At 49.9% G+C, this 27879-nt stretch overlaps 1 pseudogene; it reads left to right on the top strand.

The window, feature by feature from the left end:
* Positions 1-1208: 1208 nt before the first annotated feature.
* LOC132225625 (histone-lysine N-methyltransferase PRDM9-like) lies at positions 1209-24065 on the top strand (annotated as a pseudogene).
* The last annotated feature ends 3814 nt before the right edge of the window (positions 24066-27879 follow it).

Genomic DNA, 27879 nt, shown 5'->3' with positions numbered 1-27879 from the left:
ATACCCCAGCTCTGAGGGGGCTTTAGAGGAAGCCTGCTGGCCCCTTTCCCTCCCCAAGAGTGTAATTAGTACAGAAGTAACTGGTCAAACAAATCCTCCGCTTTCAAAAGGAGAGGCAATAGACAAACAGTTCCGTAAGTGCTATGGGGATGTCAACACGAATGTCCCTCATGGTGCTTTTGGCCTCGTTTTAATAAAGTTTGTGTCCAGACAAACCTGAAGCCTACGTGCCTCATCCCCCTCATCACTGAAAGCGGAGTTCCAGGAGGGCCTCAAAGAACCCTCAGCCACAGACCTAAACCCGGGAAGTCGGAATCTGGCGTCAGTCCAGTGAGGTTCCCGCCAGGGAGAGGGATTGAGACACACTCACCAGGAACATGAATAGGACCCCAGCAACCCCTTGGCTTCTCCTGGCTCCTCCCCTGATTCCTTAGACCTCTGTAGCCTCAGAGGTGAAAGCCAGAGTGTGTGTGTGCAGGTGTGTGTGTGCATGTGTGTGTACATGTGTGGTCGTGTGTGTGTGTGTGTGCCCATGTGCCTGTGCACACACCTGTGCTGCCTCAGTCTGGGCACTGGTCGCCCTCTTCTTGCTGCCTCTGTAGCATTGGCATCTCGCCTGGGGCATAGCATGTGGGCGCCAGGTCTGTCCACAAGGGTTTGAGTCTCAGCTCTGCCCTCACAACTGTGTGTCCTAAGGCAAGACCCCCAAAGTCTTTGTGCCTCTTTCCAAGCTATAAAGCGGGAGGGTGACCCAGGCTTTGGAGTGTCATTCAGAGTGGGGTCAGCACCGGTGCCTCTGGCTCAGGGTGGTTAAAACACGCATCTCTCGGTGAACAGCGTCTGCCAGGCCTTGAGGTGGACAAGGGAGGCAGAGGGAGTGGGGCCCAGGAGCCAGTTTAGAGCTCAAGCAGCCCCACTGTTCTGCGTGGACTCGGCTGCCTGAGCAGGAGGCGTGGGGTCAGGCATGCTCCTCCCCCCGGCCACCCCCTCTTACTGAGCCTGGGCAGGTGGCACTGAGAGTGACCAGGACAAAGGCCCTCACCACCCTGCTGAGAGCTGCTGGGTGCACCTCACCTCACAGTGTGTGCGACGCCCACCTTGCAGCAGCTCCTGGTGCCTGGCCTTGTACCTGGGTCTGCGTGTCTCACCCTCCCCTGACCCGTCTGAAATCCTTAACTGCACGTTTCTTATGGGGATTCTGATGGGCCATGGACCCGCGTGAGCAGAGCAGGCAGGCCGTGTCGGTCATTCCTGGCCACCGGTTCACAGGTAATGTTCACTGAGGCCAGGAGCACCGACCCTCATGGGCCCATGGGTGGGAGTCCAGCGAGGCTCCAGGGAACAGGTAAGCATCTGCCTGTGGAGGCAATGGGGCCCCAGCAACCAGAGGCCCCGCTTTTCTTACAACAGAGCGGACGTCCATGCAGGGAGCAGGCACACGCAGTGAGGGCCCGTCACAGCACCTGTTTCTGGAGGAGAGCTCCTGAAGGGGGTACCCAAACCCACAACCTGGAACCATGACCTTCCCTCTCCCGCCCGGCTGGCGTGGCTCAGCACTTGAGCATCGACCTATGAACCAGGAGGTCAGGGTTCAATTCCTGGTCAGGGCACATGCTCGGATTGTGGGCTTGATCCCCAGTGTGGGGCCTGCAAGAGGCAGCAGATCCATGATTCTCTGTCATGATGGATGTTTCTCTCTCTCTCTCTCTCTCTCTCTCTCTCTCTCTCTCTCTCTCTCTCTCTCTCTGTCTCTCCACCCCCCCATCTTCTCCCTTTCTATCTGAAATCAATAAAAAAATATATTTAAAAAAATGATGGCATTTCTATGTGGACAATGGAAACCTCATTCAATACAATGACTGAGGGCTTGGGTGGGTGACCTGAAACTCTCAGAAGCAACCATTGAGCCACACCTTCATACTCGTGTTTTCCCACATTAACCCAATCCTGAAACACCTCAGGACCAGGAGAAATATGCCAGTTGGGATATTGTTTTCTGTGGGTCTCAGCGAACTCGGGAGGAGCCAGCCCACAGTCATGGAGCTGTTGACACCCAAGCAGGGCCCCTGTGCACATTGGAAGGTGGGCTCTCTCGCTCAGGTCAGGAGGGGCAAACCCCACCCCCAGCATCGCATTGAAATACCACACATTTCCAAGTGGCTAAGCACCTCTGGTGAGTATCTCTCAGGGGGTGAAGGAAAGCTTTGCACAATCAAGTCCTCATTCACATTAAAAATGTTGGTGTCCCCGTGCCCAAACCTCCACATACAGGGAGGTTCTGGTTTGACTAGTCACGCCTTGATTTGTTGAATACATCTTTCCCAGGTTGCGATGATTAGCCTTTAACTTCATGCCCAGGTTTTTCTACCATTTGTTTCCATGTCCAGTGTGACACATCTCACTTCCTTTAGGAAGGAAATGGAAAATTGTCCAGGATGCGATGCTCAGCTGTTTGGGTGTAGATGTGCACACACGTTTTAAACTGAGACACTGTGAACATTCATGAACTGGAATTCTCACGATGACTAAGAAAGACAAGTGGTGGGTGTTTTCAGTAAAATCTGATACCTATTGGGAGGAGGATAGGAGCAGATTTGACAGTTTCCAGTTTTATTTTAAATCTGTTGTTCTTGATCTGACACACAGAGGGACAGGGAGACAAAGAGAAACAGTCAGGTGATGGGGGTGGCCTTACCAGGAATCAAGGGCACTTCTTGGTTCATAGGTCAGCACTCACTCATTGAGCCTCGCTTGCTGGGCTGTGTGTTGCTATTTGGATGACCTCTTTCTACAAAGACAATGCGGCCCTGGCTGGGTAGATTACATGCCAGGGGGATGAGAGCCTTTACCTTGCTGGTGTTCTCATGCTGCTTGTAGCATCAGGCCTGTTTCCATCATCACAGCAGGTGGGAGCTGTGGCATCAGTACAAGCCTACTTCTACCTTCTGCCTATAGGTTCATAACAGAATGAAGGGAAAACCATGAAGGTTGTCTCAACAAGGGGACCAGTCATTTAGCAAACACTCTGCTTTGGTGACAACACATGACCGCCAACAGTTCCTTGGGCAGCGATACACAGTAATACTTACCAAGTTTCTAAACATTTGCCAAGTAAAACATTCACTCTTACAAAGTTTTTTTATTTAATATTTTATTGGTTTTTTACAGAGAGGAAGGGAGAGGGATAGAGAGTTAGAAACATCGGTGAGAGAGAAACATCAATCAGCTGCCTCCTGCACACTCCCTACTGGGGATGTGCCCGCAACCAAGGTACATGCCCTTGACCGGAATCGAACCTGGGACCCTTCAGTCCACAGGCCGACGCTCTATCCACTGAGCCAAACCGGTTAGGGCCACTCTTACAAAGTTTTTAACATGCTCACTTAATTACACTTAGGAAGGCAGCTTTGTACGGGAAATGTCGTTTTCCAAAATAAAGTGTATGTATAATACAAATGTAGAATACATCACACAGATGACTGCTTGGCTCGGATTTATTTTTCATACATACAATAACTATATAGAATAAGTTTGAGATCACTTTTCAAACAACTGATGTGTGAATGGATGTCCAGAGAGGTCTTGGGTCTTTGGCAGAGTCACCATGAAGTAGGTGCTGTCTGTGGAAATGGAACCCAGGGTTCTGGAGTCAAAAACCTCTGAGAAGGTACATCTGGGAGGATAAAGGAACCAGCACAGTGGTCCCAGGTTCCCGGATGTCACCTCTCCAGGCCACTGCGGCCTCGATTATCTGTCTGTCCCTCGGTCTCTGTGTCCCTCGGTCTATGTGTCCCTCAGTCTGTGTGTCCCTCAGCCTGTATGTCCCTCGGTCACTGACACCGGGTGAGTCTGCTCCCATCTTCTCAGTGTGGGGGGCTCTGGGAGCAGCGACACAACGCAGTAGAGGAGAGCACGTGCAGGACCCTCGTCTATCCATTCCCTGCCTCCTTCACGCCTCGCTTTCCCCTGCTTGTCCCGGCCTCGCACCCCCTCCACACCCAGAGCCTCGCCCTAACGTGGTGGCTTGGGAGACCCTGCAAGGACCGCGATAGAATGGCCTCGTCATGTTGTGTCAGGATCTTGCCAGCTGAGAGACACTCATACATTTTATTTTTATCTTATAGACACATTCCGTGGAAAAACATCAGCGGAGCTGAATGCTCTGCTCATCATGGTGCCTTTCTTTAGGGGTATGCTGCTTTTTCACACCCTCCAAAGCTTTTCCTTCTTTGTACGTTTTTCTTGTTTATGTTTTGGTTAATTCTTACCAGAGGATATGTTTTTACAGACAGAGGGAGGGAGGGAGGGAGAGAGAGAGGGGATAGAGAAGAAACAAAAAAGCAAACATGAATATGCAAGAGACACATGGATCTTTGGCTCCCACAAGAGCCCAGACCGGGGCAGGCAATGAAGCCTGCATCCCAAGTATGTGCTCTGGACCAGGAATCCCACCAGCAACCCTTCCCTGGGCACCCGAAGGTCTAACCAGTGAACATCACTGGCCAGGCCTATTCCTTCTGCTTAGCAGATGAGAGCAAATGTCACTCTTTCTTCTGGCAGAAGGCGGCTAATCTATGATGATCACTCATCATTGATCTTTCTCTCTTCCTTTCTGAACTAGTAGAAATGTATATTTCTAAAAAAAACCACTGTGGCCCTGGCCAGTGTGCCTCAGTGGGGAGAGTGTCAACCTATGTATTGAAGGGTCCCTGGTTCGATGCCCGTTCAAGGCACATGCCCGGGTTGCGGGCTGGATCCCCAGTAGGGAGGGGGTGATACAGGAGGCAGCTGATCCATGATTCTCTCTCATCATTGATGTTTCCATCTCTATCCCTTTCCCTTCATCTCTGAAATCAATAAAAATATATTTAAAAAAAACACTGGGTTTCAACACAAAACTTTAAATTGAAATTTTTTCGCGCTACTAACATGTTCCCATGATACCCTGGATCTGGAGGTGCCATCAACAATGACAGGCCTCCCTGGTACTGATTGCATCAATAAGGGCAGCCTACAGGGGAAGGACTGCCTCAGTAATGCCCGCCTCTAGGCTACATTGATCATTGCAGCCTCCAGAGTACTAGCTGCCTCAGTTATGCCCTACAGAAGCCGCTGAGTCTAGTGGTAACAACACGTTCTTGGGATACCCTTGCGCCTCGCTGCACGGACTGGCTGACGCAATCATAGCGTCCGCCAGGTTACTGGCTGCCTCAGGATAGGAGACCTGTCCGGTACTGGCTGCCTTGGTAACGGCGGCCGCCCCAGGACTGACTGCTCCAATCATGGCAGCCTCTAGGTTACGGACTGAATTACTGAACGCACAGCTTCCCCATGTCAGTGCAGCAGCCAAGGCCTCCCTCTGCAGGGCTGGGACAGGAAGGGGTGCAAAAGCCAGACCCGTGACTTCAGTCCATCCGGGGAAGGAATAATTGCACCCTGGACAGCCTCGATGATTTTGTAGGGTTTTCTGTAGGTTTTGTTTGTTTATGGTTTTTTGGGTAGACTTTTCCATCAAATTCACAGGACATTAGCTAACATTTCAGAACCACGGACAGAAGCATAAGGTGTTATTCTTTGAATGGCCACAAGAGGGACCCAGAGGATCGTTTTCGCAAAGGAATTGGCTGACAGCTTCCTTTAAGGCAGTGGTTCTCACCCTTCCTAATGCCGCGACCCTTTAGTACAGTTCCTCATGTTGTGCTGGCCCCCAAACATAAAATTATTTTCGTTGCTACTTCATCACTGTAATGTCGCTACTGTTATGAATCGTCATGTAAATGTGTGATATGCAGGATGTATTTTCATTGTGACAAACTGAACATAATTAAAGCATAGTGATTCATCACAAAAACAATATGTAATTATATATGTGTTTTTTCGATGGTCTTAAGCTACCCCTGTGAAAGGGTCGTTCGACCCCCAAAGGGGTCGCAACCCACAGGTTGAGAACCGCTGGTCTCGTGGGAATCCCTGTTTCCCAGAAGGCAACTCCCCGCCTACCATCTGGTCCTCTCGCTAAGGAAGGGAACACATGCGCCCGGAAGACAGTCCAGGACCTAAATACCGTCGGGTGGAACACAGACTGGGTCAGGCGGCAGGAAGGATGTGTCACCCCAACACCTGCCCGGGAGGGGGGCTCCGGGCTCCTGGGGTCCCTCCGCGAAACCACAGGAATCCGAGCCCTGGACACCGCCCAGCCGCGCCCTGCTGAAAGCTTCTTGACAGACACTCGCAGGACCCTGGGTAGCCAATCACCAGCAGGGGTTGAGGGCGGAAGGCGGGCTCTTTCCACAAGATTCTGCCCTTGACTGGCAGGAAGGCTGCACCCTGCGCCCCGCCCTTTCCGCGTTTCTGACCGCCCATTGGCAGGCAGGGCCCTGTGACCGCATCACTGATTGGCGGCTGCCTCTGACACTCTGGGTGCGGGAAGCTCCCCCTCCCCCCGCCTCACACCACCTGAGGGCAGGAGCGCACAGCGAGGAGCGGGTGGGTTTGAGGGGACCTCGGCCAGGTGCGCAGCGCGGCAGGGAGACGGACAGGAAAACGGGTGCCTGGCGTGGGAACCCCTTTTCCGCCGGGCTTCAACCCCCAGCCGAAGACCCGGGGTGTCCTCCCGAGAGGCACCCACTCTGTCAGCCTCCGCGCACCCCAAGTTCGCTAACCCGGAGGACCCCCGGGCTCCACGCCCAGAGGAACGCTCAATCCCCCAAAGCTCAGACCCAGCACACCCCGAGCCCGGGCTCCCTAACCACGGCACCCCAGAAAGACCAAATCCCCACCTCCGAGACCCGAAACCCTGAAGCCTGTCCTTGAGACCCCAAATCTCTGTGCAGGAGCCCAAATCCTCTCTCCCGAGCTCCCCAAGGTTCCTGGACACAAAGACCCGGATCCTGTCCCGCGGGCCCATCTCCTCAGCCTGTGAAGTCTCTGCCCCTTGAGGCTCCTCCTCCCGCGTGAATTGTTCCGGGATCGCGGGTGCCATTCCCAAACCGGGTTCCTCCCGGCACAGCGCCCCAAACGTCAGGGCGCCTCCACCTCCACCCCCAGGGCCCTCAACCCCCCACCGCGCCCCTCACACCCCCCACCGCGCCCCTCACACCCCCACCGCGCCCACAGTCCTCTCTGACCAAGCCCCTCAGACCCCCACACCGCGCCCCTCACACCCCCCACCTCGCCCCTCAGTCCCCCCTGGACCGCGTCCCTCAGACTCCTGACCGCGCCCCTCAGACCACCCCACCGCACCCCTCAGACTCCCCACCGCGTCCCCAGTCCCCTGACCACGCCTCTCAGTCGCCCCCTGAGACCGCCCCAGCCGCCACGGGAAGGAGGCGCCCCCTGGTGGGTCTCAATGGCCGTGGCCCTGGCCACCTGGTCCTGATCCCTGTCTGTCCTGCGGCGGGAGCGGGTTCGTCAGCACCTCCTCCTCACACAGGCACTGTGGCCTCAGGCTGGGACTGGGCTGGCTGCAACATAAACCCCGACAGGGACCCGCAGGAGCGCCCCGAGAGGAGGCGGGGAGAGCGGGGCACAGGCCCAAGGTGAGGGGGTCCACGGGGGTGGAGGTGGGGACGGGGGTGGGGACGGGGTGGAGGCGGGGCGCCCCCCCTCGGGCCGGGGCGGACGGACGGACGGACTCTCCTCCAGCCCAGGGCCGCCTGCAGGGACGTGTCCATCTACTTCTCCCGGGAGGAGTGGGCCCACTACTTCTCCCGGGAGGAGTGGGCGCAGATGGGCGCCTGGGAGCGAGCCCGGCACCGGAACGTGAAGAGCAACTAGGAGGCGCTCCTCAGCATTGGTGACCTGGAGGGGGGGGCGGGGCCGCGGGGGGTTGGGGGGCTCCGTCCAGGGCCCCGGCTCCGCCCCGCTCGGCGCTGGCTCTGCTGTTCATCCCTCAGCTCTTCGCCCGCAGGACAGACTCTTTCTTTCTCTCCTTCCAGGTCTCAGGGCCCCTCGACCCGCCTTCATGAGTCGCCGCGGCAGTACAGCCAGGCACGGGGCGGAGGACTCCGAGGACTCCGATGAAGAGTGGACCCCGAGGCCGCGAGGTGCGGGCGGAGGGCGTGCAGGTGCCTGACCCCGACCAGGTGTTGGTCGGGCGGGCTCTCAGGAGTTACCGGGGAGGAGCAAGAGGCAGAGCAGTTACACACCAGGGGCTGTTCACATAAACCCCTTTTTATGAATCATTTATTTTACAGAGAGAGAGAGAGAGAGAGAGAGAGTGAGAGAGAGAGGAACCTCCATCGCTGCCTCCTGCCGGCCCCCCACCTCACGGTTCATAGGTCGAGGCTCAACCACTTAGCCACACTGGCCAGGGTCAGAGAACCTCTTTCAATGTGTAACAATAATTATATACAGAATTAGTGTTGACACTATCACAGAAGTTCCCCCATTTCTCCCCCTTTTCTCACCTTCACCCAGACCCACCCCCCAAATCTACAATAATAAAACCATAATATGCAAATCCAGGGAGGACCAGCTGAAGGACTGGCCAGATGACAAGGCTCTGACACTCACTGGCGTCAGGCCAGCCAAGGCCTGTAAAAGACAATTGGTCCGGCCCCAACATCCCCCATGATGCCCTGCAGAGAAAGGCCCAGGCCACTAGCCACTAGCCACTGGGTGATCAATGGGGGCTCCCCGTCACCCCAAAGAGGGAGGCCCAGGCCACCAATGCACAGCTGGGGCTGCTGAACCAGTCCTCCATCTGAAGGCGGTGGATCGCAGGGCTCCCAGACTGTCAGAGGCACAGAGGGCACAGGCCGGGCTGAGGAATCCCCCTCCCACCCCCCCGCCCCCCCGCCGCCATTCCCGGTACATAAATTTATAAATTTCCTGCAATGGTGCTCTAGTATATATATACTAGAGGCCCGGTGCACAAAAATTTGTGCATTGGGGGGGGGGGTCCCTCAGCCCGGCCTGTGCCCTCTCACAGTCTGGGACGCCTTGGGAGATAACGTCCTGCTGGCTTAGGCCTGCTCCCAGGTGGCAGAGGACAGTCCCAATCCCTAGGTGCAGCCCCTGGTTGGGCTCAGAGCAGGGCTGATTGGGGAGTAGGGGTGCCGCCCCCTGTCATGCACAGAGCAGGGCGATCGGGAGGTTGCGATGCCACCCTCAGTCACGCTCAGGGTAGGGCCGATTGGGGGGTTGGGGCACCGCCCCCTGTCACACTCAAGGCAGGGTCGATGGGAAGGTTGCGGCACCACCCCCTGTCACTCACAGAGCAGGGCCTATCAGGGGGGTTGGGGCTCTTTACCCTGTTACGCACAGAGCAGGGCCAATCAGGGGGTTGGGGCGCTGCCCCCTGTCACTCCCAGAGCAGGGCCCATCAGGGGTTTGGGGTGCGGCCCTCTATCACCCACAGAGCAGGGCTGATCAGGGTGTTGGGGCGTCGCCACTCTGACACTCAGGGCAGGGCCGATGGGGAGGTTATGGCTCTACGCCGTCACACACAGAGCAGGGCCCATGTGGAGGCTGGGGGGTTGTAGCCCCGGCCCCTGTCACACACAGAGCCGCAGGGCGATCAGTGGGTTTGGGCGCTGCCCCCGTCTCATTGATCCCGGTTGCCGGGAGGCATATTACCCTTTTACTATATAGGATAGAGGCCTGGTGCATGGGTGGGGCTGGCTGCTTTGCCCTGAAGGGTGTCCTGGATCAGGGTGGGGGTCCCCACTGGGGTGCCTGGCCAGTCTGGGTGAGGGGCTGAGGGCTGTTTTCAGGCTGGGGGTGACTGAAGCTCCCAACCACTCCTTTTTTTCTTTTCTTTTTTTTTTTTTATTCTGGGCCAGCTTTAGCTCTGAGGTTTGGCTCCAGCTCTTAGGCCTCCACTGCTGAAAGTAGGTTTCTGGCCTTTGCTTACAATGCTGTGATCCTGCTGGCTGAAGCCCAGGACTAAAGCAGGTTTCTGGGGTTTTGTTTAGCTTCTATATTTGTTACATAGTTGCTTAGAGTTGCAGGTCAGAGGCCTGCAGCGGCAGGCAGGGAATTTTGGAGTCCTCTGTCACTGAAGCAAGCAAGCCTCATGTTAGTTTCAAGCTGCCTGGCTGCCGGCCGCCATCTTGGCTGGCAGTTAATTTGCAAATTGCCCTGATTAGCCAATGGGAAGGGTAGTGGTCGTATGCCAATTACCATGTTTCTCTTTTATTAGATAAGATATATATATATATATATATATATATATATATATATATATATATATATATATATATATAATTTTCTTAAGCTGTTCTCTCTCTGAGAGCACACACACCCCTCACCCTTTCCCCTCTACTCCCCCCCACTAGGTGTGCATCTCCTAAACTAAGAGACCCAGGAGACTTGCACCAGAGAGTATGGGCAGTGGCAGGTCATTCAGGCTAACCCCCTGAACCTGGCTCCAAGGCCCCTTTGCTATGACTTTCCAATGAGCCAAAGCAGCCCGCCTAGGCTGAATTCTTTCCTTTAACCTTTCTAGAGCAACACAGCAGCCCAGCCTAGGCGCTCTCCTGCTGCTGCTTCTATCCTAAGTCCTTCCTTGTTTCACTGTCCCCAGCTTTAATAAACATTCTTTCAAAATAAAAATAAATAAATAGCCATTGCTTGGTGCCTCAGTTGGTTGGAGCATCCTCCCATACACCAAACATTTTTGGGTTCCACCCCCAGTAGAGGTGTGTATGGGCTACAAGTGATCGATGTTTCTCTCTCATATCTATGTTTCCCTCTCTTTCTTTCTCTTCCTCTCTCTCTAAAATCAATAAACATATATTCTCACGTGAGGATTAAAAAATAATAGTAGAGGGCGATAAATGGTGATGGAAAAAAATAAAATAAAGCCTGGAAACCAAGATGGCGGCATAGGTTAACGCAGGAGATTGCTGCCTCGAACAACCAATTCAAGGGTACACCTAAAAGACAGAACGGACATCATCCAGAACCACAGGAAGGCTAGCTGAGTGGAAATTCTACAACTAGGAGGAAAGAGAATATCATACCCAGACTCAGAGGAGGCGCAGTGCTGAAGTGAAATACTCAGGTTCGGAGTTTGCGGTTGTTGTTTTCAATCGGGAGGGAGTTTCTGACTCTGAGCTCCAGATCCGGGCGAGTCTCTAGGGACCCAGATTCAAACAGGAGAAGCGGGACTGTCTGGCTTCGGTCGGAACTCGAAGGCAGCTTTCTCTCCGAGGTTTGCAGCAGTTGCTGGGAGTCTGTGAGGCAGAGCCCCTAGGGACGGAACTGAGAGCAGCCATAACTGCGCGCTGCAGCCCGCCCTGTAGATCCCCGGGGACCCGCCCCGCCCAAGCCCTGCGCAGAGCCATTTGCCGCATAGCCTCAGGCAAACGCTAGATTAGCACCGCCCTAGAGATCCTGCACAGAAGTTCTCCCAGTGCAGACACAGCTGACTCTCATAGCCAGTTAGCCTGGAGGTCAAATCACCCCCGTTATTGCCAACCGACAACAATCAAGGCTTAACTACAACAAGACTGCGCACAAAGACCACTAGGGGGTGCACCAAGAAAAGATAAAAAAATGCGGAGACAAAGAAACAGGATGCAAATGTCAGAAATGGAAGATATAGAGCTCAAAACCACACTTTTAAGGTCTCTCAAGAACTGTCTAGAAGCTGCCGATAAACTGAGTCAGGCCCTCGAAAAGACTGGTGAGACCGCTGACAAATGTAGTGAGATTCTCAAGAAATCTAATGAGATCGTCGATATTGTGATAAAGAACCAACTAGAAATTAAGCATACACTGACTGAAATAAAGAATATTGTACAGACACCCCACAGCAGACCAGAGGAGCGCAAGAATCAAGTCAAAGATTCGAAATGCGAAGAAGCAAAAAACACACAACTGGAAAAGCAAAATGAAAAAAGAATCTGAAAATATGAAGATAGTGTAAGGAGCCTCTGGGACAGCTTCAAGCGTACCAACATCAGAATTATAGGGGTGCCAGAAGATGAGAGAGAGCAAGATATTGAAAACCTATTTGAAGAAATAATGACAGAAAACTTCCCCCACCTGGTGAAAGAAATAGACTTACAGGTCCAGGAAGCGCAGAGAACCCAAACAAAAGGAATCCAAAGAGAGCCACACCAAGACACATCATAATTAAAATGCCAAGAGCAAAAGACAAAGAGAAAATCCTAAAAGCAGCAAGAGAAAGAAACTCAGTTACCTACAAGGGAATACCCATACGGCTGTCAGCTCATTTCTCAACAGAAACTTTGCAGGCCAGAAGGGAATGGCAAGAAATATTCAAAGTGATGAATACCAAGTACCTAAAACCAAGATTACTTTATCCAGCAAAGCTATCATTCAGAACTGAAGGTCAGATAAAGAGCTTCACAGATAAGGAAAAGCTAAAGGAGTTCATCACCACCAAACCAGTATTATATGAAATGCTGAAAGGTATCCTTTAAGAAGAGGAAGAAGAAGAAAAAAGGTAAAGATACAAATTATGAACAACAAACATGTATCTATCAACAAGTGAATCTAAGAATCAAGTGAAAAAATAATCTGGTGATCACAATAGAATCAGGGACATAGAAAGAGAAGGGACTGACTATTCTTGGGGGGAAAGGGGCGTGGGAGATGCGGGAAGAAACTGGACAAAAAACGTGCACCTATGGATGAGAACAGTGGGTGGGGAGTGAGGGCGGAGGGTGGGGTGGGAACTGGGAAGAGGGGAGTTATGGGGGAAAAAAAGAGGAACAAATGTAATAACCTAATTCACCTAGTACTTACAAACTGATAAGAAACAGATCAACAAAAAATAAAATAAAATAAAATAAAGAATAATAATATAATTATATAGATATAGAACATTAACAAACAAGTATACAAAAATATAAAAGTGAGTAAAAAATAACTAATTCAGAAGAGTTGTCATCACATAGAAGGAGGAAGGTCTGACGGGTGAGCAGTGCTCTAAGACCTGCATGGGGACATATGGGAAAATTATTACTCATGGTAGTTAGGGGGTTGGGTTGTGGGCCAGGGTAGGAAGTAGTTCACTGTTGTATCAGGTTCCATGTCACCCATGGCATCATCTGCCAGGTTTCATGAAAGTCGGGTTGGTAGGGTCTGTAGTTCCATGGGTCTGAGGTTGGAACATAGCTGAAGTCACGACGTTATCTCTAACTTGCCCAAAACTCTGTTTCTGTGGTGACTAGACCTGAGTCTTTGTTCCTAAGACTGTGTGATGCTGATCAGAATCTAGTGATTAGGAAAGGTGGCACAGTCCACATGTGCAAAGGAGGAAGGATAAGAAAGAAAGGAGGCAAAGTGGTCCTGGTGCCATTGGACTGGACAAGGCCAGTGTGAAGACAGAAGGCAGAGAGGAGAAAGGGCCAGGTTGCAGAGTAGAGATTCTTTGCAGTTACGTGACTGTCATTATATGTGTGTCATGAAAGGCCAATTTTTTTTTTTTTTTTGCTGTTTAGGGCAATTTTATTTTTTAAATCCTCACCCAAGGATATTCATTGAATTTAGAGAGAGGAAAGGAGAGAGACAGAAAGGGAGACAGAAACATCAATGTGAGAGAGGAACATTTATCCGTTGCCTCCCGTGTACACCCCAATACAGATCAAACCTGAAACCTTGTGGTGTACAAGACAATACTCCAACCAACTGAGCCGCCCAGCCACGGCTAGGCCAATTTAAATATATATATATATTGAACAGAGGATGAAGTACAGATGGGGTTTTGTCTATTTTTAAACATTTTAAGAAAATTAGCGGATGCTCCTAATAAAAGCATAAGCCTAATGAAACATCAAAAAACATTTCCAATCATCCTTGGTCTGTCCTTAGATCACTCTCTGATTCCGAATTCTGAAAAAATAAGAATCTCCAGATTTTGAAATAATTACCAACCAAACATGATTTCTGACCCGGCAGGCGGGGCTCAGAGATTGAGCATCGACCTATGAACCACGAAGTCGCAGTTCGATTCCCAGTCAGGGGACATGCCCAGGTTGTGCGCTCGATCCCTGCTGTGGGTTGTTCAGGAGACAGCTAATCCATGATTCTCTATCATCATTGATGTTTCTCTCTCTCTCCCTCGCCCTCTCCCTTCCTCTCTGAACTTATATGTATTATTGATTTCTCACCATCTTTTAGCTAAACCTTCTTGGGTGGCCTTCAGAGTGGAACAGAATAAACATCAGAAGGTGAGTATTCCCCAAATCCTGTTGAAAAGAAATTCTTCCTCCTGGATGCAAATGCAGGGAAGAGGAGAAAAAATCAGAGTGCAGCCTAGAAACTGCCACCTTTCTTTCCTGACCTCTTCAACAAAATGCCCAATATCATCTCAGTCGTTAATAACATCAGCTACAATAGTAGCTGCCACGGGTTTTATCTTCACAATGCTTCAGACTCTAAGAATTCTACGTGAATAAACTCACTTAAACCTTACCACAACCCTATGAGGTAGTTACTATAACTATCACCGTTTCTGATGAGGAAACTGAGGTTTCAGACATATACAAGTGTTTGATTATATGTCTGAGATCACAGTATTGGTGGGCATGCACTCTAATCCATAGCTTCATCTCTAAACCACTTACAAGCTCATTAAAATTTCCATACTTTTATGCAGTTTCCACTGTCTTATCCATACATGATTACATCTTTCACTGACTGATGATTCCAAACACTATGCTGCCGTGAGAGATGCACTAAGACTTCCGACTCGCGGAAGCTTACTGACATATAGGCAGTTTGCACAGTGAATGGTCCCCCATGAAGAAGGACATAGGAACCCCAGCATCAGAGCCTCCTGGTCAAATAAAAGAAAGCATCTCTCAACTCTGGGGAGCTTCAGGTTTGACAATTGAGAAACAATAAATAAAGTGACTTAAGAACTTCATAGAGATGACACACTATTCAATAGAAGCTCATCCATCTGGAACTGGTTTTGAATGCTCATTCCAGTAAGAAGCATGGCTTCTTTCTCTGAGCTCTAATTAGGCCAGTGTCATCTTGTTTGAATCATTTGCTCCGCCTGCCTACGTCTGCATTGTGAGCTCTTTGGTTCACACCAGATTTTTCTCTTCCAGAAGTCCCAGGCCCAGCTCAGGGTCCCTGAGGGCCCCTGAATGTTGGCTGAAAGAGTGCTTTAAAATTTACAAATTAAACTAGAATAGGGTCAAAAAATAATGAAGATAATTTACATGTGATTTCAAATACAGAGACGACTGAGAGGTACATTGATAGCAGGACTGTAATTTGACATTCACACTTTACCAAAGAGCTCACAGAACACTTTGGTGAACACCGTTATATGTCATGTTCATTATAACATTAATAATTAGCATGTTATAGGTCAGGAAAAATGAAGAGAACTAGCTAGTAGCACAACCATATTCAAACAGAATTGGTGGGATCCAACTACTCTAATTACAAATATTCTTTCCGTGATATACTAATTTGCACTTCCTATATAATATGCTAAGTGTCCAGTCGCCCGTTCAACCAATCAAAGCATAATATGATGATGACATGCTAAAGCCACTAACTGCTCGCTATGATGTGCACTGACCACCAAGGGGCAGACAGTCAACCGGTAGACCAGTTGCTATGACGTGCACTGATCACCAGGAGGAAGACGCTCTGACCTATAGGTTAGCTTGCTGCTGGGGTCCAGCTGATCAGGACTGAGCGAGATGGCCGGACACACCCTGGAGTCCTCCTGCGGTTCCTCCCCAGCTGGCCAACCTCCCGCGTGCCTCCCCAGCCCCGATCGTGCCCCAGTGGGGTCCCTCAGCCTAGCCTGTGCCCTCTCGCAATCCAGGACCTCTCGGGGAATGTCGGAGCGCCAGTTTTGGCCTGATCCCACAGGCCAGGATGAGGGACCCCGCTGGTGCATGAATTCGTGCACTGGGTCTCTAGTTTTAGCATAATTTTCCTTATTTTCATGATAGGTTTCTGCCAGCCATTTCTTTTGAAAAATATATGTTTTTATTGATTTTAGAGAGAAAGAGGAAGGGAGAGGGAGAGAAGCATCAGTGAGAGAGAAAAACATGGATCGGTTGCCTCCTACACAGACCCCCACCTGGGATCTAACCCATAACCAGGACATGTACCATGACCGGGAATGGAACCAGCAACCCTTCAGTTCAACCAACTGAGCTACACCAGCCAGGGCTCTGCCAACTATTTTTCTTTCTTTCTTTTTTATTCTTAATCCTCACCCAAGGATATTTTCTCATTGATTTTTAGGGAGAATAGAAGAGAGAGGGAGAGACAGAGAGAAATATCAATGTGAGAGACACATTGATTGGTTGCCTCCTGCATAAGTCCAGACCAGGGCATGGGCCAGGGAGGAGGATCCTGCAACCAAGTCACTGGCCCTTGATCGGAATAGAACTAAGGACCCTTCAATCCGCAGGCTGACACTCTATCAACTGAGCTACACTGGTTAGGGCCCAACTATGACTTATTTTCTTATCAGTATCTTTCACTCTCACTGTTCTATAAAAAAAAAAAAGATCCTTAAGGCATGGGTTCTAGTCTTCAATTCACAACCCACATTGGCCATTTCTTTTTCCTCTAATATTCATACTTCCCAGGTATTTCAGAGTTGTTGAAGTGTTCATTGAAGTCATGTATGTGAAAATATGTCATAAACCCTACATAATTAAATAAATGCATGTTACCTTTTAATATGGGACTTCCACATTGAAGGCAAAGTCCAGGACGTCATTAAGTAATGAGTCTACTTTGAAGGAATTGTCAGGAACAGCAAATTTGTGGACCACCAGTGGCTCAGAGCAGACTCAGAAACCAGTGCCCCCTCCTGGAGAAGCAAGTCCCTCTGGACAGCACCCTAGATCGAAATTGGGTAAGTTACATAATTTGGAGATTTCAGTTTCACTAATTCTTCTAGAAAGGCTAATCAGTATAGCCTAGGTATGTGGGGTGGACTTTGCATAGGCCTGGATTTGAAACTGGAGTTAGCGCTGAAGCTTTGAGCTAATCTTACCAACTCTCTGAGCTCCTGAATGCTAATGTGTAAAGTGAACATAAGGAAACATGGGCCACATATAGTTTGATAGCATTAAATTAAACCTTAAACAATTGACACATGCAAGTTGTCCAATAAATCCATCTGTGATAATAGCAACCATATTCTCTTGGTGTTGTGTGCGCAGGTCTTTACTCAGTGCCTAACGCATAATGTTCCCTCAATACATACTTTATGAGTGACCAAAGCTTGGGAGGTTGAACCTCATAATGGGATCATCTAGAAACTAAAATTGAATCAGCCACCAATAGTCAGTGTGGAGTGCTAGTCTTTTAGTTAATGGAGGAAAATACCACATACTATAATAGAACAGGCGATCATTTGATGGTAGGACATTGTGTGTTTTCTGATAAGATAGGGACTAATGTTCCAAACCTCATCCCCTCAGTCACCTGCCCTTCTCCCATGTAGACCTCAGGAGAAAGGAGATCGAAGTGAAGATGTATAGCCTACGAGAGAGGAAGTGTTGTGTCTACCAAGAGGTCAGCGAGCCCCAGGACGATGACTACCTATGTAAGCTCACCCTCACCAAGGAGCATGTTATGTCTTGATGCAAGAATTTCACTTGGTCTTTGGGTGCCCAAATCATTCCCTTCCTCTCGTGACCGTGAGTACAGGATTGAGGCTCACTGATGTGAGCTCTTTCCGAAGCTCTTCATGTCCAGGAACATGCACTGCACCCTCCCTCTTCCCTGTTGCTCTTGCCTCCAGATTGTGAGAAGTGTCAGAACTTCTTCATTGACAGCTGTGCTGTGCATGGGCCTCCTACGTTTGTAAAAGACAGTGCCGCGGACAAGGGGCATGCCACCCGCTCAGCCCTCACTCTGCCCCCTGGGTTGAGAATCGGACCATCAGGCATCCCTGAGGCTGGGCTTGGAGTGTGGAATGAGGAATGTGATCTGCCCGAGGGCCTGCACTTTGGCCCTTATGAGGGTCAGATCACAGAAGATGAAGCCACAGCCAACAACGGCTACTCCTGGCTGGTGAGAAGTTTACCTCTTCCCTGTCCTCAGGCTTCCCCGTCCCTCCTGTGGCTTGGGGGGCCCCCACCTTCTACATGCTAGGACATGGATGGGGACCATATGGTTAGTTAGCTCTGTGTACTGGGCGGACTTTGCATGAACATGGAGCTCCTCTCTAAGGATCAGAGGGTAAATGGGAGCAAAGTGGTACAGACTCCTCCCTTGGGGGCTCCTGCTTAGTGGACAAATCAATTCCGACGTGTAGATGATGAGTAAGAAAAATATCCTGTGATCACCATTGGCAGTTGAATCACCATGCAGGCTGAAAGAGATTTGATGACAGTAGAATAAAGTAATTCTTCTATTATATACACACAACCACACACACACACACACACACACACACACACACACACACACACACACAACACGGCCTTTAACTTCTTTTCCTGAAATGCAGATCACCAAAGGGAGAAACTGCTATGAGTATGTGGATGGAAAGGATACATCTCAGGCCAACTGGATGAGGTAAGGTCACTAGGCTTCTGGGTGCCAGAGTGGATACTCATGCCTCACAACCCACATGTCTGTCCTTCCCATCATGCCTCCCTAATGGTCTCCCTCAGTTCTCTGTTCCCCTTTTTTCTCCATACAGTGATCTTTAACATCTAGAGACACTTAGGAAAAAAGGAGGTAAAAGTATAGCATATGTCCTCAAAATAGAAGTCTCTGGTTTGGGCACTGACTGGGAAAACCTTGAGGACCCTGTATTACTCTGTGATTTATCTAATGGACATTAGTTAAACACCTACTATGTTCCAGTTTAGAGGAAGGAATCCATTACTTACACAGATTACACAATCCATGACCCTAGGGAGGACTTACTGCAGACGGACATGAAACATTTTATTTCATAAACATTTAACTCTAATTTTCCTATTTTTCAAGAAGTGCCCAGTGCCCAGATAGCCTTGAACTAAGGATAGTCTAAACCTGTGAGGGCAGCACATCATCCCAGACTCAGTTCTAACTACAACTGGGTGTTGGAGCCTGCAGAGTAATAGTGCTCATGGCCCTTTCCTGAGGGGCTCTCTTTTGTCAGGGGAGACAGATTATGAATAAACTACTATTGTTCTGTGTTATTTTTCTAAGACAGAGAGACCTCCACGTTTCTGTGGGAACCTGGGGGAGGCAACTGAATGATGCCTTCAATAAAGTGTGGGGAGACTCGACAAAGGCCTCTGAAGAGAAGGTAGACTTGGACTGAGTGTTGAATGATGTGAGTCCTAGATCAAGCCCCGAGTTCTGTGGTGTAACACAGAACCTGACTTACAGCTTAGAGAAGCTAGAGGTCACCAGGTTTGATGGGGAAGTCTGGAATGAGGCTTTGGAAATGGCATTAGGCAGGATGAGCACTGTGAGCAGGACTTAGAGACAGGAATTCACATGACATTGTGACAGAGGCTTGGACATTGAACAGAAGTTTCCCCAGGAGCATGGGTGTGGGTGCCATCAGTGCTGAGGGCCTTAAGCGTCAGTGAGGAGCTGGGCACGAATATGACAGGTAGTGGAAACTCATCGCCTGTGGTTTTCTTTCCTTTCATCTGCCTCAACGCCAGGTATGTGAACTGCGCCCGGGATGACCAAGAACAGAACCTGGTGGCCTTTCAATATCACAGGCAGATTTTCTACCGAACCTGCCGGGTCGTGAGGACGGGCTGTGAGCTGCTGGTCTGGTATGGAGAAGAGTATGGCCAAAAGCTGGGCATCAAGTTGGGCAGCAAGTGTAAGACAGAGCTTGTGGCCGGGAGAGGTGGGCACCACTCTTCTTCAACATGGAAAGAAAGAATTCTTAGAAGTTTTCATGCTCCAACTCTCAAGTAGAGTAAACTCCACTCTAGAGTCAGCAAAGCTTCAAATCAGATGCTTCAGAAATGGATGGCTCATCACATAGGTTTTTGATTCTTAGGAACAATTTTAATATTTTTATTTTTGTTCTAATTTTTAAAAAATATGCTTTTATTGGTTTTAGAGACAGAGATGAAGGGAGAGGGAGAGAAATATCAATCTGCTGCCTCCTGCATTATCCCTACTGGGGATCAAGTCCACCACCCAGACATGTGCCCTGACCAGGAATCAAACTGGCTACCTCTGGGTGAACGGGACAATGCTCAACAAACTGAGCCACACTGGCCAGGGGCTATTATTGTTCCATTTTAAAATATACTTCATGGACAAAATACACAGCATCATATAGTGCTGACAGGGTTAGAGGCAAAAAGAAAAAAAAAAGGTTTCAGGCACTTAACCAGCTCTCTCATCAAGGTGGTTGTTTGTGGGTTGTTGTTTTGTTTTTTTGTTTTTTAACACTTTAGCTCTTTCTTCTTCATTTACTGCATATTTCTAAATGAAATGTGTGTGTTAACATGCATTCATTCATTATTTTGCGACTTGCCATGTGAATTCCTACGCGGTGCCACGCAGGGTTCTGGGAGCTGGAAATACAGATCAACATGATGATCAGAATCACTGCTCCTGAGCAGCTGGCTGGTGAAGGAGGGAAGCCCTGGCAGACATATGTGCATGTGCTTAATATTACTCAGTGGTTAGCGCTTTGGAGAAAACGGGCCCAGGACAAGTGCCTAGGGATCAGTGTGAGGGGAAGGTGGGTGTGTGGGATTGCAAAGGTCAAGGGAAGGCTTTCTCAGGAGAAAACAGTTACAACAGTTGTGTCACAAGGTCCCAGGCAGAGGGAGTGGCTGGTGCAGGGAAGGAAAGAGGTGGTGTGTTGAGCTGACTGAGTGCTACTCCCATCTCAGTCTCGGTACAGGGGGTAAGAACAGAGGTTGGACAGATGCCTAGCAGCCTGGAAATACAGTGCCTATGATCCAAGCTGAGATACTGGGGACTTTCTTGAGTGAGACGGGACAATTGAGCTGTTTTCAGGTACAGAGTGGCATGTTCTAAAACTATGCTTTGTTAAATTTTTTGGAAAATAAACTTCAGTGGGGAATCCCCTCCAAGATTATTTCAACTCCAAGTGAGAGAGGAAGGCGGACTGGCTGGAGAGGGACAGGAGTCAGGAGTGTAAGAAGCAGGTTGGGGAAATATTTTTGTTGTTGTTGTTAATCCTCACCCAAGGATATTTTTCCACTGATTATTTTTTGAGAGAGAGTAGAAGGGGGAGAGACAGAGAGAGAAACATCAATAGCTTGTCTCCCACGGGCACCCCAACCAGGGCTGGGGATTGAGCTTGCAACCAAGGGACGTGCCCTTGACTAGAATCGAACCCAGGAGCCTGGAGTCCCCAAGGTGACGCTCTATCTACTGAGCCAAACTGGCTAGGGCATGGTTGTGGAGATATTTTGAAACAGGACTTTGTAGTGTATTTGAAATAGGCTAACACTGAAAGAAATCAAGTAGGAATACTGTGTGAGGAAAGACATATTTCCATTTTATGATTTGTGGAAAACTGAGAGAGAAGCAATTGCTAGTTGGGGCCTATTGTTCCTCTATTTTTAAATATTTTTATTGATTTGAGAGAGAGAGAGAGAGGAAGGAAAATGAAGAGAGAGATAGAAATATCAACATGGATCAGCTGCCTCCTGCGGGGATAGAGCACAAAACCTGGGCATGTGCCCTGACCAGGAATCAAACTGGTGACGACCTGGTTCATGGGTTGATGCTCAACCACCTAGATACCTGGCCAGGCCTGTGGTTTTTCTCTTTATCATGACTTAGAAGATACATGTATATGGAAAGGTCACGATAGTCAAACCCATATAAGGAGTCAAATGGCTTCTGATGGTCCTTGATCTGTAAGACCTTTTTTCTTTTCAAACCTCACCCCAGGATATTTTTCCATTGATTTTTATAGAGAGTGAAAGAGAGCGGGAAAGACAGAGAGAAATATCAATGTGAGAGGAACACATCAATTTGTTGCCTCCTGCACAATCCCTGACAAGGTCCCGGGCAGGGGAGAAACCTGCAACCAAGGCACATGCCCTTAATGGGAATCAAACCCAGGACCTTTCTGTCCACAGGCTGAGGCTCTATCCACTGATCCACACTGACCAGGGCTGTAGAAAAGACTTTTGATATGGGGTCTCTGGATTTCTGAAGAAGAGTAGTGCAGACAAAGAGAAAGAAAAGTAGACTGTGAAGGAACACTCTGTGGGAGGCAGAGCTTGCACTGTCAACACAGTTAGAATGATTTCGGAGACAGGTCTTACCAGGAGACAGAGCGTAAGGCACAGGCAGCCTTGCCCACACATGCCCTGACCAAAACTTTCTCCTTCAGCAGAACCAAAGCCAGAGATCCACCCATGTCCCTCCTGCTCTGTGGCATTCTCCAGTCAGACATTCCTCAGCAAACATGTGAAACGCAATCACCCCTCTGAGATTCTGCCAGCAGCACCTGCAGGAAAACACCTCCAGTCAGAGGAACCCGGCCCAGAGCGTCAGAATCAACAGCAGCAGCAAAATCCTGGTCCACATGGCTGGAATGACAAAGATGAAGGTCAAGAGGTCAAAGGAACATCCAAACATTTGCTTAAAAGGATCAGGCACAGGAGAACTTCAAGGGACTCTTTCAAGCCTCCCAACAGACAAACAGGGAGCTCCAGTGAGCGTGAGAGAATAATGGAGGAAGAGCCCAGCACAGGCCAGGACGTGAATCCAAAGAACACAGGCAAATTATCTGTGGGAGTAAGAATGTCAAAAATTGTAACAATCAAGCATGGAGGGTGTGGGCAAGGCTTCAATGATAAGTCACATATCGACACACACCAGAGGACACACTCAGGGGAGAAGCCATATGTGTGCAGGGAGTGTGGGCGAGGCTTTACACGGAAGTCACATCTCATCAGACACCAGAGGACACACTCAGGGGAGAAGCCATATGTGTGCAGGGAGTGTGGGAAAGGCTTTACAGAGAAGTCACATCTCATCAGACACCAGAGGACACACTCAGGGGAGAAGCCATATGTGTGCAGGGAGTGTGGGAGAGGCTTTAGAGATAAGTCAACTCTAATTACACACCAGAGGACACACTCAGGCGAGAAGCCATATGTGTGCAGGGAGTGTGGGAGAGGCTTTAGAGATAAGTCAACTCTAATCACACACCATAGGACACACTCAGGCGAGAAGTCTTATGTGTGCAGGGAGTGTGGGCGAGGCTTTACACAGAAGTCATCTCTCATCACACACCAGAGGACACACTCAGGGGAGAAGCCCTATGTGTGCAGCGAGTGTGGGCAAGGCTTTACAGATAAGTCAAGTCTCATCAGACACCAGAGGACACACTCAGGGGAGAAGCCATATTTGTGCAGGGAGTGTGGGAGAGGCTTTAGAGATAAGTCAGTTCTCATCAAACACCAGAGGACACACTCAGGGGAGAAGCCCAATGTGTGCAGGGAGTGTGGGCGAGGCTTTACAGATAAGTCAAGTCTCATCAACACCAGAGGACACCCTCAGGGGAGAAGCCCTATGTGTGCAGTGAGTGTGGGAGAGGCTTTACACAGAAGTCATCTCTCATCAAACACAAGAGGACACACTCAGGGGTGAAGCCATATGTGTGCAGGGAGTGTGGGAGAGGCTTTAGAGATAAGTCAGGTCTCATCAAACACCAGAGAACACACTCAGGGGAGAAGCCCTATGTGTGCAGGGAGTGTGGGAGAGGCTTTACACAGAAGTCATCTCTCATCAAACACAAGAGGACACACTCAGGGGAGAAGCCCTATGTGTGCAGGGAGTGTGGGAGAGGCTTTAGAGATAAGTCAGGTCTCATCAAACACCAGAGGACACATTCAGGGGAGAAGCCCTATGTGTGCAGGGAGTGTGGGAGAGGCTTTAGAGATAAGTCAGTTCTCATCAAACACCGGAGGACACACTGAGGGGAGAAACCCTATGTGTGCAGGGAGTGTGGGAGAGGCTTTGGAGATAAGTCAGTTCTCATCAAACACCAGAGAACACACTCAGGGGAGAAGCCCTATGTGTGCACGGAGTGTGGGCGAGGCTTTACACAGAAGTCCAATCTCATCAGACACCAGACGACACACTCAGGGAAGAAGCCCGGTCTTTGCAGGGAGGATGCATCATGAGCACTAAATTGCACCTCAGCAGCCACAGGGCAAGTGTAGGGACCGCATACCTCATACCACAGCTCTGAGGGGGCTTTTGAGGAAGGCTGCTGGCCCCTTTCCCTCCCCAAGTGTGTAATTAGTACAGAAGTAACTGGTCAAACAAATCCTCCGCTTTCAAAAGGAGAGGCAATAGACAAACAGTTCCTTAAGTGCTATGGGGATGTCAACACCAATGTCCCTCATGGTGTTTTTGGCCTCGTTTTAATAAAGTTTGTGTCCAGACAAACCTGAAGCCTATGTGCCTGATCCCCCTCATCACTGAAAGCAGAGTTCCAGGAGGGCCTCAAAGAACCCTCAGCCACAGACCTGAACCCGGGAAGGTGGAATCTGGCATCAGTCCAGTGAGGTTCCCGCCAGGGAGAGGGATTGAGACACACTCACCAGGAACATGAATAGGACCCCAGCAACCCCTTGGCTTCTCCTGGCTCCTCCCCCGATTCCTTAGACCTCTGTAGCCTCAGAGGTGAAAGCCAGAGTGTGTGTGTGCAGGTGTGTTTTGTGCATGTGTGTGTACTTGTGTGAGTGTGTGTGTGTGTGTGTGTGTGTGTGTGTCTGTGCCCGTGTGCCTGTGCACACACATGTGCTGCCTCAGTCTGGGCACTGGTCGCCCTCTTCTTGCTGCCTCTGTAGCATTGGCATCTCGCCTGGGGCATAGCATGTGGGCGCCAGGTCTGTCCACAAGGGTTTGAGTCTCAGCTCTGCCCTCACAACTGTGTGTTCTAAGGCAAGACCCCCAAAGTCTCTGTGTCTCTTTCCAAGCTATAAAGCGGGAGGGTGACCCAGGCTTTGGAGTGTCATTCAGAGTGGGGTCAGCACCGGTGCCTCTGGCTCAGGGTGGTTAAAACACGCATCTCTCGGTGAACAGCGTCTGCCAGGCCTTGAGGTGGACAAGGGAGGCAGAGGGAGTGGGGCCCAGGAGCCAGTTTAGAGCTCAAGCAGCCCCACTGTTCTGGGTGGACTCGGCTGCCTGAGCAGGAGGCGTGGGGTCAGGCATGCTCCTCCCCCCGGCCACCCCCTCTTACTGAGCCTGGGCAGGTGGCACTGAGAGTGACCAGGACAAAGGCCCTCACCACCCTGCTGAGAGCTGCTGGGTGCACCTCACCTCACAGTGTGTGCGACGCCCACCTTGCAGCAGCTCCTGGTGCCTGGCCTTGTACCTGGGTCTGCGGGTCTCACCCTCCCCGGACCCGTCTGAAATCCTTAACTGCACATTTCTTATGGGGAGTCTGATGGGCCATGGACCCGCGTGAGCAGAGCAGGCAGGCCGTGTCTGTCATTCCTGGCCACCGGTTCACAGGTAATGTCCACTGAGGCCAGGAGCACCGACCCTCATGGGCCCATGGGTGGTAGTCCAGCGAGGCTCCAGGGAACAGGTAAGCGTCTGCCTGGGGAGCCGATGGGGCCCGAGCAACCAGAGGCCCCGCTTTTCTTACAACAGAGCGGATGTTCATGCAGGGAGCAGGCACACGCATTGAGGGCCCGTCACCCCTCAGCCCGAGGGACCTAGCACAGCACCTGTTTCTGGAGAAGAGCTCCTGAAGGGGGTACCCAAACCCACAACCTGGGACCATGACCTTCGCTCTCCTGCCTGGCTGGCGTGGCTCAGTGCTTGAGCATCGACCTATGAACCAGGAGGTCAGGGTTCAATTCGTGTTCAGGGCACAAGCTCAGGTTGTGGGCTTGATCCCCAGTGTGGGGCCTGCAAGAGGCAGCAGATCCATGATTCTCTGCCATCATGGATGTTTCTCTCTCTCTCTCTCTCTCTCTCTCTCTCTCTCTCTCTCTCTCTCTCTCTCTCTCCAACCCTCCTTCTTCTCCCTTTCTATCTCAAATCAATAAAAAATATATTTTAAAAAATTATGGCATTTCTATGTGGACAATGGAAACCTCATTCAATACAATGACTGAGGGCTTGGGTGGGTGACCTGAAACTCTCAGAAGCAACCATTGAGCCACACCTTCATATTCGTGTTTTCCCACATTAACCCAATCCTGAAACACCTCAGGACCAGGAGAAATCTGCCAGTTGGGATATTGTTTTCTGTGGGTCTCAGCGGACTCGGGAGGAGCCAGCCCACAGTCATGGAGCTGTTGACACCCAAGCAGGGGCCCTGTGCACATTGGAAGGTGGGCTCTCTCGCTCAGGTCAGGAGGGGCAAACCCCCACCCCCAGCATCGCATTGAAACACCACACATTTCCAAGTGGCTCAGCACCTCTGGTGAGTATCTCTCAGGGGGTGAAGGAAAGCTTTGCACAATCAAGTCCTCATTCACATTAAAAATGTTGGTGTCCCCGTGCCCAAACCTCCACATACAGGAAGGTTCTGGTTTGACTAGTCATGCCTTGATTTGTTGAATATATCTTTCCCAGGTTGCAATGATTTGCCTTTAACTTCATGCCCAGCTTTTTCTACCGTTTGTTTCCATGTCCAGTGTGACACATCTCACTTCCTTTGGAAGGAAATGGAAAATTCTCCAGGATGCGATGCTCAGCTGTTTGGGTGTAGATGTGCACACACGTTTTAAACTGAGATACTGTGAACATTCATGAACTGGAATTCTCACGATGACTAAGAAAGACAAGTGGTGGGTGTTTTCGGTAAATTCTGATACCTATTGGGAGGAGGATAGGAGCAGATTTGACAGTTTCCAGTTTTATTTTACATCAGTTGTTCTTGATCTGACACACAGAGGGACAGGGAGACAAAGAGAAACAATCAGGTGATGGGGTGGCCTTACCAAGAATCAAGGGCAATTCTTGGTTCATAGGTCAGCACTCTCTCATTGAGCCTCGCTTGCTGGGCTGTGTGTTGCTATTTGGATGACCTCTTTCTACAAAGACAATGCGGCCCTGGCTGGGTAGATTACATGCCAGGGGGATGAGAGCCTTTACCTTGCTGGTTTTCTCATGCTGCTTGTAGCATCAGGCCTGTTTCCATCATCACAGCAGGTGGGAGCTGTGGCAACAGTACAAGCCTACTTCTACCTTCTGCCTATAGGTTCATAACAGGATGAAGGGAAAACCATGAAGGTTGTCTCAACAAGGGGACCAGTCATTTAGCAAACATTCTGCTTTGGTGACAACACATGACCCCCAACAGTTCCTTGGGCAGCGATACACAGTAATACTTATGAAGTTTCTAAACATTTGCCAAGTAAAACAATCACTCTTACAAAGTTTTTTTTTTTAAATATTTTATTGGTTTTTTACAGAGAGGAAGGGAGAGGGATAGAGAGTTAGAAACATCGGTGAGAGAGAAACATCAATCAGCTGCCTCCTGCACACTCCCTACTGGGGATGTGCCCGCAACCAAGGTACATGCCCTTGACCGGAATCGAACCTGGGACCCTTCATTCCGCAGGCCGACGCTCTATCCACTGAGCCAAACCGGTCAGGGCCACTCTTACAAAGTTTTTAACATGCTCACTTAATTACACTTAGGAAGGCAACTTTGTACGGGAAATGTCGTTTTCTAAAATAAAGTGTATGTATAATACAAATGTAGAATACATCACACAGATGACTGCTTGGCTCGGATTTATTTTTCATACATACAATAACTATATAGAATAAGTTTGAGATCACTTTTCAAACAATTGATGTGTGAATGGATGTCCAGAGTGGTCTTGGGTCTTGGGGAGAGTCACCATGAAGTAGGTGCTGTCTGTGGAAATGGAATCCAGGGTTCTGGAATCAAAAACCTCTGAGAAGGTACATCTGGGAGGACCAAAGGAACCAGCACAGTGATCACAGGTTCCCGGATGTCACCTC

The sequence above is a fragment of the Myotis daubentonii genome, chromosome Y (genome assembly GCF_963259705.1).
Source record: "Myotis daubentonii chromosome Y, mMyoDau2.1, whole genome shotgun sequence".
Taxonomy (NCBI): Eukaryota; Metazoa; Chordata; class Mammalia; order Chiroptera; family Vespertilionidae; genus Myotis; species Myotis daubentonii.
The sequence above is the reverse complement of the archived record's forward strand: the minus strand, read 5'-3'. Positions and strand labels throughout refer to the sequence as shown.